This window comes from Rhinoderma darwinii, unplaced genomic scaffold, assembly GCF_050947455.1.
Source record: "Rhinoderma darwinii isolate aRhiDar2 unplaced genomic scaffold, aRhiDar2.hap1 Scaffold_1581, whole genome shotgun sequence".
NCBI classification, from domain to species: Eukaryota; Metazoa; Chordata; class Amphibia; order Anura; family Rhinodermatidae; genus Rhinoderma; species Rhinoderma darwinii.
The window spans coordinates 52,075-65,257 of NW_027461984.1; the positions used below are offsets into that span (position 1 = coordinate 52,075).

At 30.1% G+C, this 13,183-nt stretch overlaps 1 protein-coding gene across 1 annotated transcript in view; it reads right to left on the minus strand.

Annotated features, from left to right (window-relative positions):
• The window catches only part of LOC142699446 (fucolectin-like), a 57,556-nt gene extending 44,981 nt beyond the window's left edge, over positions 1-12,575 (minus strand). Inside the window, exon 1 of the mRNA XM_075848034.1 lies at positions 12,160-12,575. The gene's annotated coding sequence lies outside the window, so the exon portion shown is untranslated. The remainder of the gene's footprint in view (positions 1-12,159) is intronic.
• Positions 12,576-13,183: the final 608 nt, after the last annotated feature.

A 13,183-nucleotide genomic window follows, 5' to 3' on the forward strand; every position in this document is an offset into this window, starting at 1 on the left:
TTATAGTAATGTAGTGTTATAGTAATGTAGTGTATAGTAATGTAGTGTATAGTAATGTAGTGTTATAGTAATGTAGTATTATAGTAATGTAGTGTTATAGTAATGTAGTATTATAGTAATGTAGTGTTATAGTAATGTAGTGTTATAGTAATGTAGTGTTATAGTAATGTAGTGTTATAGTAATGTAGTGTTATAGTAATGTAGTGTTATAGTAATGTAGTGTTATAGTAATGTAGTGTTATAGTAATATAGTGTTATAGTAATGTAGCGTTATAGTAATGTAGTGTTATAGTAATGTAGTATTATTATAGTAATGTAGTGTTATAGTAATGTAGTGTTATAGTAATGTAGTGTTATAGTAATGTAGTGTTATAGTAATGTAGTATTATTATAGTAATGTAGTGTTATAGTAATGTAGTGTTATAGTAATGTAGTGTTATGGTAATGTAGTGTTATGGTAATGTAGTGTTATGGTAATGTAGTATTATAGTAATGTAGTGTATAGTAATGTAGTGTTATAGTAATGTAGTGTTATGGTAATGTAGTGTTATGGTAATGTAGTATTATAGTAATGTAGTGTATAGTAATGTAGTGTTATAGTAATGTAGTGTTATGGTAATGTAGTGTTATGGTAATGTAGTATTATAGTAATGTAGTGTATAGTAATGTAGTGTTATAGTAATGTAGTGTTATAGTAATGTAGTGTTATAGTAATGTAGTGTTATAGTAATGTGGTGTTATAGTAATGTAGTGTTATAGTAATGTAGTGTTATAGTAATGTAGTGTTATAGTAATGTAGTGTTATAGTAATGTAGTGTTATAGTAATGTAGTGTTATAGTAATGTAGTGTTATAGTAATGTAGTAATGTAGTGTTATAGTAATGTAGTGTTATAGTAATGTAGTGTTATAGTAATGTAGTGATATAGTAATGTAGTGTTATAGTAATGTAGTGTTATAGTAAGTAGTGTTATAGTAATGTAGTGTTATAGTAATGTAGTGTTATAGTAATGTAGTGTTATAGTAATGTAGTGTTATAGTAATGTAGTGTTATAGTAATGTGGTGTTATAGTAATGTAGTATTATAGTAATGTAGTGTTATAGTAATGTAGTGTTATAGTAATGTAATGTTATAGTAATGTAGTGTTATAGTAATGTAGTGTTATAGTAATGTAGCGTTATAGTAATGTAGTGTTATATTAATGTAGTGTTATAGTAATGTAGCGTTATAGTAATGTAGTATTATAGTAATGTAGTGTTATAGTAATGTAGCGTTATAGTAATGTAGTGTTATAGTAATGTAGTATTATAGTAATGTAGTATTATAGTAATGTAGTGTTATAGTAATGTAGTATTATAGTAATGTAGTGTTATAGTAATGTAGTGTTATAGTAATGTGGTGTTATAGTAATGTAGTGTTATAGTAATGTAATGTTATAGTAATGTAGTGTTATAGTAATGTAGTATTATAGTAATGTAGTATAGTAATGTAGTGTTATAGTAATGTAGTGTTATAGTAATGTAGTGTTATAGTAATGTAGTGTTATAGTAATGTAGTGTTATAGTAATGTAGTATTATAGTAATGTAGTGTTATAGTAATGTAGTGTTATAGTAATGTAGTATTATAGTAATGTAGTGTATAGTAATGTAGTGTTATAATAGTAATGTAGTGTTATAGTAATGTAGTATTTATAGTAATGTAGTATTATAGTAATGTAGTGTTATAGTAATGTAGTGTTATAGTAATGTAGTGTTATAGTAATGTAGCGTTATAGTAATGTAGTGTTATAGTAATGTAGTGTTATAGTAATGTAGTGTTATAGTATGTAGTGTTATAGTAATGTAGTGTTATAGTAATGTAGTGTTATAGTAATGTAGTGTTATAGTAATGTAGTGTTATAGTAATGTAGTGTTATAGTAATGTAGTGTTATAGTAATGTAGTGTTATAGTAATGTAGTGTTATAGTAATGTAGTGTTATAGTAATGTAGTGTTATAGTAATGTAGTGTTATAGTAATGTAGTGTTATAGTAATGTAGTGTTATAGTAATGTAGTGTTATAGTAATGTAGTGTTATAGTAATGTAGTGTTATAGTAATGTAGTGTTATAGTAATGCAGTGTTATAGTAATGTAGTGTTAGTAATGCAGTTATAGTAATGTAGTTTTAGTATAGTAATGTAGTGTTATAGTAATGTAGTGTTATAGTAATGTAGTGTTATAGTAATGTAGTGTTATAGTAATGTAGTGTTATAGTAATGTAGTGTTATAGTAATGTAGTGTTATAGTAATGTAGTGTTATAGTAATGTAGTATTATAGTAATGTAGTATTATAGTAATGTAGTATTATAGTAATGTAGTAGTTATAGTAATGTAGTGTTATAGTAATGTAGTGTTATAGTAATGTAGTGTTATAGTAATGTAGTGTTATAGTAATGTAGTGTTATAGTAATGTAGTATTATAGTAATGTAGTATTATAGTAATGTAGTATTATAGTAATGTAGTGTTATAGTAATGTAGTGTTATAGTAATGTAGTGTATAGTAATGTAGTGTTATAGTAATGTAGTGTTATAGTAATGTAGTGTTATAGTAATGTAGTATTATAGTAATGTAGTGTTATAGTAATGTAGTGTTATAGTAATGTAGTGTTATAGTAATGTGGTGTTATAGTATGTAGTGTTATAGTAATGTAGTATTATAGTAATGTAGTGTTATAGTAATGTAGTGTTATAGTAATGTAGTGTTATAGTAATGCAGTGTTATAGTAATGTAGTGTTATAGTAATGTAGTGTTATAGTAATGTAGAGTTATAGTAATGTAGTGTTATAGTAATGTAGTGTTATAGTAATGTAGTGTTATAGTAATTTAGTGTTATAGTAATGTAGTATTATAGTAATGTAGTGTTATAGTAATGTAGTGTTATAGTAATGTAGGGTTATAGTAATGTAGTGTTATAGTAATGTAGTGTTATAGTAATGTAGCGTTATAGTAATGTAGTGTTATAGTAATGTAGTATTATAGTAATGTAGTATTATAGTAATGTAGTGTTATAGTAATGTAGTATTATAGTAATGTAGTGTTATAGTAATGTAGTGTTATAGTAATGTAGTATTATAGTAATGTAGTGTTATAGTAATGTAGTGTTATAGTAATGTGGTGTTATAGTAATGTAGTGTTATAGTAATGTAATGTTATAGTAATGTAGTGTTATAGTAATGTAGTATTATAGTAATGTAGTGTTATAGTAATGTAGTGTTATAGTAATGTAGTGTTATAGTAATGTAGTGTTATAGTAATGTAGTGTTATAGTAATGTAGTATTATAGTAATGTAGTGTTATAGTAATGTAGTGTTATAGTAATGTAGTATTATAGTAATGTAGTGTATAGTAATGTAGTGTTATAATAGTAATGTAGTGTTATAGTAATGTAGTATTATTATAGTAATGTAGTATTATAGTAATGTAGTGTTATAGTAATGTAGTGTTATAGTAATGTAGCGTTATAGTAATGTAGCGTTATAGTAATGTAGTGTTATAGTAATGTAGTGTTATAGTAATGTAGTGTTATAGTATGTAGTGTTATAGTAATGTAGTGTTATAGTAATGTAGTGTTATAGTAATGTAGTGTTATAGTAATGTAGTGTTATAGTAATGTAGTGTTATAGTAATGTAGTGTTATAGTAATGTAGTATTATAGTAATGTAGTGTTATAGTAATGTAGTATTATAGTAATGTAGTGTATAGTAATGTAGTGTTATAGTAATGTAGTATTATAGTAATGTAGTGTTATAGTAATGTAGTGTTATAGTAATGTAGTGTTATAGTAATGTAGTATTATAGTAATGTAGTGTTATAGTAATGTAGTGTTATAGTAATGTAGTGTTATAGTAATGTAGTGTTATAGTAATGTAGTGTTATAGTATGTAGTGTTATAGTAATGCAGTGTTATAGTAATGTAGTGTTATAGTAATGTAGTATTATAGTAATGTAGTGTTATGTAATGCAGTGTTATAGTAATGTAGTATTATAGTAATGTAGTATAGTAATGACGTGTTATAGTAATGTAGTGTTATAGTAATGTAGTGTTATAGTAATGTAGTGTTATAGTAATGTAGTGTTATAGTAATGTAGTGTTATAGTAATGTAGTATTATAGTAATGTAGTATTATAGTAATGTAGTGTTATAGTAATGTAGTGTTATAGTAATGTAGTGTTATAGTAATGTAGTGTTATAGTAATGTAGTATTATAGTAATGTAGTATTATAGTAATGTAGTGTTATAGTAATGTAGTGTTATAGTAATGTAGTGTTATAGTAATGTAGTGTTATAGTAATGTAGTGTTATAGTAATGTAGTGTTATACTAATGTAGTATTATAGTAATGTAGTGTTATAGTAATGTAGTGTTATAGTAATGTAGTGTTATAGTAATGCAGTGTTATAGTAATGTAGTGTTATAGTAATGTAGTGTTATAGTAATGTAGTGTTATAGTAATGTAGTGTTATAGTAATGTAGTGTTATAGTAATGTAGTGTTATAGTAATGTAGTGTTATAGTAATGTAGTGTTATAGTAATGTAGTGTTATAGTAATGTAGTGTTATAGTAATGTAGTGTTATAGAAATATAGTGTTATAGTAATGTAGGTTAGGGCGGGTTCACACATGGCGGAATTTCACTTAAATTCCGCTGCGGACACTCCCAGCGTTATTCCGCAGCGGAGCCGTTTCTCCATTGACTTTCACTTTAATTTAGCAGTGTTCGTTTACACGATGCGTACAATTCTGCTGCGGAGCATAGGCTGCGGAGCGAATTTGGTGTCCGCAGCATGCTCTGTCTGTTGCGGAGCAGTGGCGGACTCATGGCGGAATTTCTCCATTGACTTCAATGGAGATTCAAAGTTCCGCAATGAAGTCCGCAGCTGTCATGCACATGTTATGTGTGCTGCGGATGCGTCTTGCTTTTTTAACTTGACATTTCTTCATTCTGGCTGGACCTATGTATTTCTAGGTCTACAGCCAGACTGAGGAAGTCAATGGGGCTCCCGTAATGACGGGAGCGTTGCTAGGAGACGTCAGTAAATAGTCACTGTCCAGGGTGCTGAAAGAGTTAAGCGATCGGCAGTAACTGTTTCTGCACCCGGGACAGTGACTACCGATCCCAATATACATGTATCTGTAAAAAAAAATGAAGTTCGTACTTACCGAGAACTCCCTGTTTCTGTCTCCAGTCCGGCCTCCCAGGATGACGTTTCAGTGTAAGTGACGGCTGCAGCCAATCACAGGCCAAGCACAGGCTGCAGCGGTCACATGGACTGCCGCGTCATCCAGGGAGGTCGGGCTGGATGCCGAAAGAGGGACGCGTCATAAAGACAACGGGCGGTAAGTATGAATTTCTTTTACTATCACTAGGGAAAGTGCTGTCCCTTCTCTCTATCCTGCACTGATAGGGAGAAGGGAAGCACTTTTCCCGCAGTCCGCAGCAGCTAGTCCGCATCAATTTTCTGCACATTTTGTGCAGATCCGCAGCCGTAATCCGCAACCCGGATTAGGTGCGGCATTGATGCGGACAGTTGCGGAGGAATTCCGCCATGTGTGGTCATGCCCTTATAGTAATGTAGTGTTATAGTAATGTAGTGTTATAGTAATGTAGTGTTATAGTAATGTAGTGTTATAGTGATGTAGTATTATAGTAATGTAGTGTTATAGTAATGTAGTGTTATAGTAATGTAGTGTTATAGTAATGTAGTGTTATAGTAATGTAGTGTTATAGTAATGTAGTGTTATAGTAATGTAGTGTTATAGTAATGTAGTGTTATAGTAATGTAGTGTTATAGTAATGTAGTGTTAAAGTAATGTAGTGTTATAGTAATGTAGTGTTATAGTAATGTAGTATTATAGTAATGTAGTGTTATAGTAATGTAGTGTTATAGTGATGTAGTGTTATAGTAATGTAGTGTTATAGTAATGTAGTGTTATAGTAATGTAGTGTTATAGTAATGTAGTGTTATAGTAATGTAGTGTTATAGTAATGTAGTGTTATAGTAATGTAGTGTTATAGTAATGTAGTGTTATAGTAATGTAGTGTTATAGTGATGTAGTGTTATAGTAATGTAGTGTTATAGTAATGTAGTGTTATAGTAATGTAGTGTTATAGTAATGTAGTATTATAGTAATGTAGTGTTATAGTAATGTAGTGTTATAGTAATGTAGTGTTATAGTAATGTAGTGTTATAGTAATGTAGTGTTATAGTAATGTAGTGTTATAGTAATGTAGTGTTATAGTAATGTAGTGTTATAGTAATGTAGTGTTATAGTAATATAGTGTTATAGTAATGTAGTGTTATAGTAATGTAGTGTTATAGTAATGTAGTGTTATAGTAATGTAGTGTTATAGTAATGTAGTGTTATAGTAATGCAGTGTTATAGTAATGTAGTGTTATAGTAATGTAGTGTATAGTAATGTAGTGTTATAGTAATGTAGTGTTATAGTAATGTAGTAGTGTTATAGTAATGTAGTGTTATAGTAATGTAGTAGTGTTATAGTAATGCAGTGTTATAGTAATGTAGTATTATAGTAATGTAGTGTTATAGTAATGTAGTGTTATAGTAATGTAGTGTTATAGTAATGTAGTGTTATAGTAATGTAGTGTTATAGTTACGTAGTGTTATAGTAATGTAGCGTTATAGTAATGTAGTGTTATAGTAATGTAGTGTTATAGTAATGTAGCGTTATAGTAATGTAGTGTTATAGTAATGTAGTATTATAGTAATGTAGTGTTATAGTAATGTAGTGTTATAGTTACGTAGTGTTATAGTAATGTAGTGTTATAGTAATGTAGTATTATAGTAATGTAGTGTTATAGTAATGTAGTATTATAGTAATGTAGTGTTATAGTAATGTAGTGTTATAGTAGTGTAGTATTATAGTAATGTAGTGTTATAGTAATGTAGTGTTATAGTAATGTAGTGTTATAGTAATGTAGTGTTATAGTAATGTAGTGTATAGTAATGTAGTATTATAGTAATGTAGTGTTATAGTAATGTAGTGTTATAGTAATGTAGTGTTATAGTAATGTAGTGTTATAGTAATGTAGTGTTATAGTAATGTAGTGTATAGTAATGTAGTGTTATAGTAATGTAGTGTTATAGTAATGTAGTGTTATAGTAATGTAGTGTTATAGTAGTGTAGTATTATAGTAATGTAGTGTTATAGTAATGTAGTGTTATAGTAATGTAGTGTTATAGTAATGTAGTATTATAGTAATGTAGTGTTATAGTAATGTAGTGTTATAGTAATGTAGTATTATAGTAATGTAGTGTTATAGTAATGTAGTATTATAGTAATGTAGTGTTATAGTAATGTAGTGTTATAGTAATGTAGTGTTATAGTAATGTAGTGTTATAGTAATGTAGTGTTATAGTAATGTAGTATTATAGTAATGTAGTATTATAGTAATGTAGGGTTATAGTAATGTAGTGTTATAGTAATGTAGTGTTATAGTAATGTAGTGTTATAGTAATGTAGTGTTATAGTAATGTAGCGTTATAGTAATGTAGCGTTATAGTAATGTAGCGTTATAGTAGTGTAGCGTTATAGTAATGTAGTGTTATAGTAATGCAGTGTTATAGTAATGTAGTGTTATAGTAATGTAGTGTATAGTAATGTAGTGTTATAGTAATGTAGTGTTATAGTAATGTAGCGTTACTAGTAATGTAGCGTTATAGTAATGTAGTGTTATAGTAATGTAGTGTTATAGTAATGTAGTGTTATAGTAATGTAGTGTTATAGTAATGTAGTGTTATAGTAATGTAGTGTTATAGTAATGTAGTGTTATAGTAATGTAGTGTTATAGTAATGTAGTGTTATAGTAATGTAGTGTTATAGTATTATAGTAATGTAGTGATATAGTAATGTAGTGTTATAGTAATGTAGTGTTATAGTAATGTAGTATTATAGTAATGTAGTGTTATAGTAATGTAGTGTTATAGTAATGTAGTGTTATAGTATTATAGTAATGTAGCGTTATAGTAATGTAGTGTTATAGTAATGTAGTGTTATAGTAATGTAGTGTTATAGTAATGTAGTGTTATAATAATGTAGTGTATAGTAATGTAGTGTTATAGTAATGTAGTGTTATAGTAATGTAGTGTTATTATAGTAATGTAGTGTTATAGTAATGTAGTGTTATAGTAATGTAGTATTATAGTAATGTAGTGTTATAGTAATGTAGTGTTATAGTAATGTAGCTGTTATTATAGTAATGTAGTATTATAGTAATGTAGTATTATAGTAATGTAGTGTTATAGTAATGTAGTGTTATAGTAATGTAGTGTTATAGTAATGTAGTGTTATTATAGTAATGTAGTGTTATAGTAATGTAGTGTTATAGTAATGTAGTGTTATAGTAATGTAGTGTTATTATAGTAATGTAGTATTATAGTAATGTAGTATTATAGTAATGTAGTGTTATAGTAATGTAGTGTTATAGTAATGTAGTGTTATAGTAATGTAGTGTTATAGTAATGTAGTATTATAGAAATATAGTGTTATAGTAATGTAGTGTTATAGTAATGTAGTGTTATAGTAATGTAGTGTTATAGTAATGTAGTGTTATAGTAATGTAGTATTATAGTAATGTAGTGTTATAGTAATGTAGTATTATAGTAATGTAGTGTTATAGTAATGTAGTGTTACAGTAATGTAGTGTTACAGTAATGTAGTGTTACAGTAATGTAGTGTTATAGTAATGTAGTGTTATAGTAATGTAGTGTTATAGTAATGTAGTGTTATTATAGTAATGTAGTATTATAGTAATGTAGTGTTATAGTAATGTAGTGTTATAGTAATGTAGTGTTATAGTAATGTAGTGTTATAGTAATGTAGTGTTATAGTAATGTAGTGTTATAGTAATGTAGTGTTATAGTAATGTAGTGTTATAGTAATGTAGTGTTACAGTAATGTAGTGTTATAGTAATGTAGTGTTATAGTAATGTAGTGTTATAGTAATGTAGTGTTATAGTAATGTAGTGTTATAGTAATGTAGTGTTATAGTAATGTAGTATTATAGTAATGTAGTGTTATAGTAATGTAGTGTTATAGTAATGTAGTGTTATAGTAATGTAGTGTTATAGTAATGTAGTAGTGTTATAGTAATGTAGTAGTGTTATAGTAATGTAGTATTATAGTAATGTAGTGTTATAGTAATGTAGTATTATAGTAATGTAGTGTTATAGTAATGTAGTGTTATAGTAATGTATTGTTATAGTAATGTAGTGTTATAGTAATGTAGTGTTATAGTAATGTAGTATTATAGTAATGTAGTGTTATAGTAATGTAATGTTATAGTAATGTAGTGTTATAGTAATGTAGTGTTATAGTAATGTAGTGTTATAGTAATGTAGTGTTATAGTAATGTAGTGTTATAGTAATGTAGTGTTATAGTAATGTAGTGTTACAGTAATGTAGTGTTATAGTAATGTAGTGTTATAGTAATGTAGTGTTATAGTAATGTAGTGTTATAGTAATGTAGTAGTGTTATAGTAATGTAGTGTTATAGTAATGTAGTGTTACAGTAATGTAGTGTTATAGTATTATAGTAATGTAGTGTTATAGTAATGTAGTGTTATAGTAATGTAGTGTTATAGTAATGTAGTGTTATAGTAATGTAGTAGTGTTATAGTAATGTAGTGTTATAGTAATGTAGTGTTATAGTAATGTAGTGTTATAGTAATGTAGTGTTATAGTAATGTAGTGTTATAGTAATGTAGTGTTATAGTAATGCAGTGTTATAGTAATGTAGTGTTATAGTAATGTAGTGTTATAGTAATGTAGTGTTATAGTAATGTAGCGTTATAGTAATGTAGTGTTATAGTAATGTAGTGTTATAGTAATGTAGTGTTATAGTAATGTAGCGTTATAGTAATGTAGTGTTATAGTAATGTAGCGTTATAGTAATGTAGCGTTATAGTAATGTAGTGTTATAGTAATGTAGTGTTATAGTAATGTAGTGTTATAGTAATGTAGTGTTATAGTAATGTAGTGTTATAGTAATGTAGTGTTATAGTATTATAGTAATGTAGTGTTATAGTAATGTAGTGTTATAGTAATGTAGTGTTATAGTAATGTAGTATTATAGTAATGTAGTGTTATAGTAATGTAGTGTTATAGTAATGTAGTGTTATAGTAATGTAGTGTTATAGTAATGTAGTGTTATAGTAATGTAGTGTTATAGTAATGTAGTGTTATAGTAATGTAGTGTTATAGTAATGTAGTGTTATAGTAATGTAGTGTTACAGTAATGTAGTGTTATAGTAATGTAGTGTTACAGTAATGTAGTGTTATAGTAATGTAGTATTATAGTAATGTAGTGTTATAGTAATGTAGTGTTACAGTAATGTAGTGTTATAGTAATGTAGTGTTATAGTAATGTAGTGTTATAGTAATGTAGTATTATAGTAATGTAGTGTTATAGTAATGTAGTGTTATAGTAATGTAGTGTTATAGTAATGTAGTGTTATAGTAATGTAGTGTTATAGTAATGTAGTATTATAGTAATGTAGTGTTATAGTAATGTAGTGTTATAGTAATGTAGTGTTATAGTATTATAGTAATGTAGTGTTATAGTAATGTAGTGTTATAGTAATGTAGTATTATAGTAATGTAGTGTTATAGTAATGTAGTGTTATAGTAATGTAGTGTTATAGTAATGTAGTGTTATAGTAATGTAGTGTTATAGTAATGTAGTGTTATAGTAATGTAGTGTTATAGTAATGTAGTGTTATAGTAATGTAGTGTTATAGTAATGTAGTGTTATAGTAATGTAGTATTATAGTAATGTAGTATTATAGTAATGTAGTGTTATAGTAATGTAGTGTTATAGTAATGTAGTGTTATAGTAATGTAGTAGTGTTATAGTAATGTAGTAGTGTTATAGTAATGTAGTATTATAGTAATGTAGTGTTATAGTAATGTAGTATTATAGTAATGTAGTGTTATAGTAATGTAGTATTATAGTAATGTAGTGTTATAGTAATGTAGTGTTATAGTAATGTAGTGTTATTATAGTAATGTAGTATTATAGTAATGTAGTATTATAGTAATGTAGTGTTATAGTAATGTAGTGTTATAGTAATGTAGTGTTATAGTAATGTAGTGTTATAGTAATGTAGTGTTATAGTAATGTAGTGTTATAGTAATGTAGTGTTATAGTAATGTAGTGTTATAGTAATGTAATGTTATAGTAATGTAGTGTTATAGTAATGTAGTGTTATAGTAATGTAGTGTTATAGTAATGTAGTGTTATAGTAATGTAGTGTTATAGTAATGTGGTGTTATAGTAATGTAGTGTTATAGTAATGTAGCGTTATAGTAATGTAGTGTTATAGTAATGTAGTGTTATAGTAATGTAGTGTTATAGTAATGTAGTATTATAGTAATGTAGTGTTATAGTAATGTAGTGTTATAGTAATGTAGTGTTATAGTAATGTAGCGTTATAGTAATGTAGTGTTATAGTAATGTAGTGTTATAGTAATGTAGTGTTATAGTAATGTAGTGTTATAGTAATGTAGTGTTATAGTAATGTAGTGTTATAGTAATGTAGTGTTATAGTAATGTAGTGTTATAGTAATGTAGTGTTATAGTAATGTAGTGTTATAGTAATGTAGTATTATAGTAATGTAGTGTTATAGTAATGTAGTGTTATAGTAATGTAGTGTTATAGTAATGTAGTGTTATAGTAATGTAGTGTTATAGTAATGTAGTATTATAGTAATGTATTGTTATAGTAATGTAGTATTATAGTAATGTAGTGTTATAGTAATGTAGTGTTATAGTAATGTAGTATTATAGTAATGTATTGTTATAGTAAAGTAAGCCCAGCGTAATGTAGGCGCAGCCGTAATGAAGGAAGCGCATGACTAGGTGTTTGGGAGTTCTAGGCTATTATGTTCTAGGTATTATGTTTTAGGCTATATTTATAGGGATTGGAGGGTTATGTGAAAGGGGCATGGGGCAAAATGTATCTATATGTGGTGGGTGGAGAATAAAGTATATAAGTCCATGCGGGGAAGAGGCAGCCCTCTTTCCCGCTGGACAACAGGAGAAAGTTTTGTCCTGTTATTATAGTGAAAAGAAAAATATACAGATAAATAATTTTACTTACCTGATGGAAGCGGCGATGGAGTCAACGATGGCCAGGATCCGGGATGCAGCGATGCAGCACGGCGTGGGATGGCTGGATGCGCTGATTGCCGGGGCTCTTCCTCCGGTTCCAGCGGCTGGAGAGGAGAGTGAGGGACGCAGCAGCAGGCGTTCCAGGCCTCAGGAGAGGCCTTCATCTGCAGAGACGCCTCGGTCTGGTCGGCGCCGAGGGAGCCCCTCCAGGGACCCTCCTCCTCCTGCTGGTCCGGAGCTGCACCCTGGCGACGGTCCACGGAGGTCAGGGAGGAATCCCATCAGGCGGGCGAGACCGGAGGTGACAGGAGGGGGGGGGCCGCGGCGGCCATCTTCCTCCCTCCTGTCTTCAACAACAACGCCGGAAGTGGAGGCGGGACCGGATGCGCGCGCAAGACCGGATGCGCGCACAGGACCGGATGTGCGCGCTGGGCCGGATGCGCGCGCAGGTCCGGAAGTGACGGCTTTCTCCGGCGCCGATGCTCCAGGTGCCGGAGGAGCTCAGCGTACAGACATCAGGACACCAGCACCGACCCGTAGGAAGAGGCGGGCGGCATCTAGATGGGGAGCGAGATCGCCTCCAGCAGGAGCAGGGAGGCGTGCGGCGGCGACAGCGACCGGAGGTACCCGGGCAACTTCTTGGAGTGACGCCGGGCCCCATCCGGACGAGGGGGGGCAGCGGTCTGCTATACAGGCAGCGACAACGACAAGAAGATTTTATTTTGACAGCCCTGCAGAAGGACTGGATCGGCAGGGCTGTCGTTCTGAATATGCCACGCCACCAGGGGGTGGCAGGATCGTGGACGGGCCGCATTCCGCGGAGCCTAGAGCAGCAGCGACTGGAAGTGCGGGGAGCTACGGGGAGCGTGGGGTGCAGGAGCACCACTCCCCAGGATCGTCACGACCGACGCCTGGATTATCGGGAGTGATGGACGCGTCCGCTGGGAGGTCACCTCAGGGACGGCCGGGTGAGTCTACCACGGATGTGGTGACGGGGATGTGTGGGGGGGATG